The sequence below is a fragment of the Rhinolophus hipposideros genome (genome assembly GCF_964194185.1).
Source record: "Rhinolophus hipposideros genome assembly, chromosome: 12".
NCBI classification, from domain to species: Eukaryota; Metazoa; Chordata; class Mammalia; order Chiroptera; family Rhinolophidae; genus Rhinolophus; species Rhinolophus hipposideros.
Window position 1 is genome coordinate 24,946,152 of NC_138058.1, and position 6,000 is coordinate 24,952,151.

The window sequence follows — 6,000 nt, forward strand, 5'->3', positions numbered from 1 at the left end:
ACCTTACCCCATGCCCTGGGCCTTGTGGAGGGGTGGAGAAAAGGAAGAAGAGAACAAAAACGGGAAAAAGAAGATGGGCAAATGGGCTAACAGGCAGAGGCAGTAGATGTGAGGAAGTGAGGGAAGGGAGCTGCCATTAGTCCCCTGGACACTTGAGCTGGTTCTCGTCTTCACAGGTAAGCCGGGCAGAGGGAGGAACAGTACAAAAGCTCAGTGTTATTAGAGAACAGAGGGCAAGACACTGGAGGTGAAAGTGTGCCAGCTGCAGCAGGGCCGAGGATAGTTGGGAGTCCTCAGAGGCTTTCAGTGGGGAAGAGGAGTCATCTGGCAACAGAGTGGAGTGTAGGGTGGACCCAAAGAAGACTGTTGGAAAGACTAGGTAAGAGGCCGCTGTGGCAGTCAACGTGAGGGAAGATGGGGCCTGGACCAGACGGTGGGATGGGGATGGAGAGAAATGAAGAGATCGAGACTGTTCAGCTCTTGGTGATTGATTGTGGGGAGGGTGGCAGAGAAGAGAAAAAGATGGCCCTAAGTTCCTGGCTTGAGCAGCTGAGGACATAGATGGTGGTGCCATTTCTCAGTGCTAAGGAACAGAGAAGGAAGAACAAATTGGCAGAGAAGGTGATATATTCTGTTACAAATTAATAGAGGTTCCTGTGAGATAACCAAATTGAGATGTTAGGAGACAATGCGTATACTTGTTTGGCACTCAGGAGGCAGGTCGGGATTGGATATGTAGAGTGGCTTGTTATCCGTTTATTTTACTGAGAGCACCTGGAGCTAACGTAACAGTGGTAGCCACTCGGGAGTACGTGGGATAAGAAGAGGAAGAGGAAGACCTGTGATGGCACCCCAAGGAGTCCCCATCTCTAAGGCCTGGGCAGAGACAGGAGGCTGCTAAGAAGTTCAACCACAAGATAAGTGTTAATGGCCTGAATTGTGGCCCCCACCCCCCCAAACTCATATGTTGAAGTCCCAATTCCCCATACCTCAGAACGTGACTGTCTTTGGAAGTGGGGTCTTTAAAGAGGTATTTAAGGTCAAATGAGGTCATGAGGGTGGGTCCTAATTCAATATGACTGGTGTCCTTATAAGAAGAGGAAATTTGGACACAGACATGCATGGAGGGAGAACAACACCATGTAAATATGAAGACAGGCGTCTGCGAGTTAAGGAAGGGGGCATCGGTAAAAAACAGCCCTGCTGGCACTTTGGTCTCGGACTTCCAGCCTCCAGCACCGTGAGAAAATTTCTGCTGTTTAAGCCATCCTGTCTGTGGTATTTGACATGGCACCCCTAGCAAACTAATACAAGAGGTAAGAGGAAGATGAGGAGAGCATGGTATCCCAAAGGACAAGAGCGTGCTTCAGTAGGAGGGGTTGTCCACGTACTTAGTAGGTGATGAGAGTTGATGGAAGATGAAGTGCAGAGCGTGTCCCTTGGAACGACCTGCAGAGAATGGTCCAGTGGAGTATGCTCAGGGCAAAGGCCAGTTTGCCATGTGTTGAGAAATTAACAGGACTCCCACTGACTGCCAGTGTAGATTATTCTTTACAGAAACTTGGTTGTGAGTTGGGCAGAGAGGCATGACAATGACTGCAACATAACATGGAGCTAAAGTGGGGGGGCACTTTAGAAGGGATACTCTTGGGCCTGTTGAAACTCTAATGAGTGAGAGTGGGAGAGACTGTAAAGGCAGGACAAAGAAGGAACCCAGGAGTGGGTTCCCCTGGGGATGTGGGGAGAATCCTCTTTGAGGAGAGAAGTCTCAGGCGGTAACAGGAGGTAGGTGGAGAAGATGGTTTGGATGCAGGCAGCGTAGATTTGAAAGTGGGAAGTTGAGGGGTGAGAGGCTAGTTTCCCCAGCCCCTCCAGGTCTACTCTGCACCCTTCTCCACCAGCTATCCATCCCAGGTGTGTGGCTTGAGTGGCCTTGATACCTGACTCCCACCACTGGGAGTCACCAGCAGGAAACGAGGATTGGAGGAGACCGAGACTGGGGATTTATTTCCCCTGGCCTCCCCTGCAGTCTGTGGGCCTCTTGCTACTGAAGTCCCCAACTCCATCTGGGGCGCTCCCTTTCCAGCTGGCCTAAGAGTCTGGTAACTGCTCCCCTTGCCCGTTGCCGCTTCAGGCTCCCCATTATTGATAGCGTTGGGGTACTACAGCATCTCTTGTTGGCTTCCCCAAATCATTAATTGTTCCTTTAATTAACTCTCAAAGTGCCCCATTTGAAGGGACCATCTCTTCCTGTCAGGCACTTTACTGATATGAAGGTGTCCCCTTCAAGTGCTTCTTTTTTCTCTCTGAAGATGGAAATAAAGTCCTCTGCTGAGGGAAAGGGAGAGAAGAGGTCTGGGGAGAATGGTGACTGTTTGAGACATCTCCTGTGGAGAATGCGAGTGGGCTTATCAACAGGGGTGAGGCCTCGGCTGAGGCTGGGACCCCGGGTGTCCAGGGGGGCTACCCAGCAAGCTCGCCTGATGTCCTCACAGCCTCAGTTGCAAGGGCAGACAGGGAAACAGGTTCAAGCAAGTGTGCCATGTTTGCCAGGCAGGTGCCGCTCAGGAACAGTGGGACAAGGGGATGTGGGGGGAACATAGAGGGGCCGTGGCCAGGAGGGGCCCATCAGGTCAAAGCACGGATGTTGAGGAAAATTGAGTGAGTGAGGGGGAAGAATGTGGAGTCTGATAGGAAAGGGCATCTGAATGTGTGATTTGAAGGAAGCTGTAATTGTAGGCTCCGATGAGCCCTGAGAGTGGGTGGTGCTGAGGAGGGTAGGGAAAGAGAGGCTGGAGGGCTGGGGGCATTGTCCATGTAGACGCTCAGGCCTTAGGGAGACAGAAAGCCTATAAGCTGATAGCCACGGGCTTTGACAAATGAGGGGGTGTGACCAGGACCTACAGCCACATACTGCCCACATGCACAGCCGCACGCCCACGCACACCCACACTGTCACACTTGCACACACACGCCCACAGCCCTCCCAGACACTCTCACATGCACTCACCCTCACACACACCCCAGACAGCAGATGGGGTGCTCGGGTAATTGGTTAAACCTGTTCCGATGTCTGGCTCCGCATTGGCAGCGCCTGTCTGACAGGAAAGCTGGCTGGGCCTGCTCTGCTAAGCCTGCTGGCCTCCCTGCCCCTCCCCCTGCACGGCTGCCCTGGAGCAGGGGCTCTGGGAGAGGCCTGTGGGCCCAGCCTGGCTCCCTCCTGGCCATGAGGTGGGGGTTCCGTGTGTCCCATGGGCAGCAATCACAGCACCCGTAAGGAGGAGGTGGTGTAAACCAAGTGCAGAGATGCTAAGAGCACGAGCCATGCTGCTGCGGAGGCTGGAGGGACTAATCCTGGAAGTTCTGAGGACAAGGGGATGTGTAAAGATCATTCCCTGAACGTGAGGCACAGGGTGTAGGCCAAGAGTGTTCAGAACAGCTCCCCTGTGCTCCCTCTTCTTCCGCCGCATGCAACTTAGCGTTCTCACAGGTGCTCATCACACCTCAGCCCATCGGACTCTGCAGGGCCTGCCCTGCTGAGGGGATAGAACCCATGAGGTTGTTACAGAGAGGGCCTGGTCCAGCAACTCCTGTCCACCTGTCCTCACCCCTGCAGGCCCTGATCTCCAGGGGGAGGGGCAGTTGGGGGAGGGAAGGGAGCATCATTCTTGGGCTGCTTCTCCCCTTCCCAGCTGCATCTGTGTCTCTTCGAGAGACTTTGGTTTGTTCCCTGGAGAGGGCCCAAAAACTCCCAAATTAGCAAACCTGGCAAGCCCGCAGCTCAGAAAATAGTTCATCCTGATTCCATGTTTTTCAGGCTCACAGAAGCCTTTATTAATGAAGTCACAACACCAATATTTACCGTCTGCAGGGAGAGGCACAACATGGGGGATGGATGGGAGTGCAGCGGGACTCCCGCCCCGCCCCGCCCCCTGCAGGCCTGGCCTAGGAAGATTGGCAGGTTTCCTTGGGTCCTTTCCAGCTCTTTATCTGGATGACAGGGGGTGCTCTGCTGTGATCTCCCTATACCCCTCCCCCACCAAGTGAGAGAGAATCTTGAGAAGGCTCACAAATGCCTCTGACTCCCACTAGTGCCAAAAGGATGCCTCCTCTTCTCACCCTCACCCAACCTGTGCGCATATGCTCCCCAGAGGTCATCCCACCTGCTTGACAGGGAGCGTCTACCCAAGGTTTAACTTGGGCTTCTCTAGAATGCGAAGGATGTGTTTCCTGGTTGGGGTGGGGGGTGGGGAGGGTAAGGGGCATTGGGATGGGACAAAGCCTTTTGGTTTCTAGCACTGACTGGCCCCAAGTAATATGCTGATACTCCCAGCAGAAGGACCTGTGTTTGGATCCCTGCGTGGGCCCCAGGCAACAAGGCTGGGCCTCTGACATCTTTCCAATGACTTCAGCATTGATCAAGCCCCCCCCCCCCAGGACATTCCAGTCGCAGGAACAGCATAAGTAAAGAAAGGCACAGTGCAGGCAGAACCCGTGGCTCACTGAGGGACAGCGATGACATGGGTGAGACTGAAGCAGAGGGCACCAGGAGCGAGGTAGGAGCGGCCGAGGGTGGGAAGAAGTGAGGGCAGAATGGGGGGCTCAGGAAGGGGGAGACACGGTCCTATTTGGGCTTGAGGAAGCCCCTAGCCCTAGCATGGAGGTCCTGCTTTGGAGTTGGCCTCATCCTTCACATCTCCACAAAGCTCACTGTGCCCACCCCTTCCCCCCCTCCCAACCCACCAGGAGCCATGTACACTGTTTCCCACGGTGGAAGAAACCTTGGCCACTTGCCAAAGTGGGTGACCTGCAGGAGAACAGGCGAGGAGATGCGTTATCTGAGAATATGTTGGGTTTGAGGTGCTGAGGGGCATGGAGCCGGACACGGCTGGTGGCAGGCTGATTGGGTCTGCAGCTCAGCAGAGGCCGGAGGTTAGCTGAAGGCATAAACCAGGGAGCCAAAAAGAAATCCTGGCATTGGATTCGAAGCCCCAAGCCAAGGGCTCAATGAGGAGGACTGACCCTGGGGTGGACAGAGGCGATGAGGCGTGGCCCAGACTGGGGAGGACGCAGGGAGGCGGGAGGAGGAGGTGTCAGGTACTGGAGTGAAGGTGGGGGGGAGTCATGGGTGGATGCCCAGAAGATTGGGGTGCAGGTGGAGCCAGATGGGAAGCAGTTGAGTTTGGCCACAAGGGGGTGGCGGTAACTTGTTGGTGACTGTTGTCAGCATCAGCAGAGGGTTGGGGGGCACTTGGGAGGAAAGAAGCAGAGACAGGTCTGGATGGCGTAGGGGAAAGGCTATTAAGAATACAGGTTTTGCTTTTTGAGGATGAAGGAAACGTTGGTGTGTTACAAGCAGGAAATATAAGTGGACAAATTGAAGCCAGGGGAACTAAAGAGGTTGGTGTGTCCTGCCTTGGAGCTCCTTCCCAGGCTGGGAGGCCCTGAGACCTCGGGCACTGGTGGCAGGCTCAGCCTCAAGCCCAGTCTCTGAAGCTATAATCTGCACAGGGGGTCTTCTGGGGACAAGTGAGCAACCTGGTGGGGCCAGGACTTGGGGCTGGGACTGTTAGCCTCTGTGAAGTGTGCCCTCTCCACCCAGCCCCCAACACGCCCCTTCATCTTCTGGTTTCTCCTCAACTGGAAAAGTCACCAGTCTCGTAAGCATGGGGAAGTACACATGCCCTCTCTCTCCCCTGACCCACCTGGGCCTGATTCTCATTGCTCAATAAGTTTGGAAAGACCTGGGCATATAGGCTCCCTCGTATACAGGGTGGTCATTCCCTGTGTCTAACCTCAGTTTCTCTTGTTGTGACGTTGGAGCTAGAGACCGAGTGAACCACCAACAAAGCAGGGGAGTTAATAAAATGAGTCTCCAAGGCCCCACCCCAGGCTTTCAGGCCCTGACCAAGCTGGCTCTGCCAGTCCCCACTGGCCCCCAGAGCCAGAAGCCAGCACGCCAGGCCCACGGGCTCTGGAGTTGGTGCTAGATGCCCATGT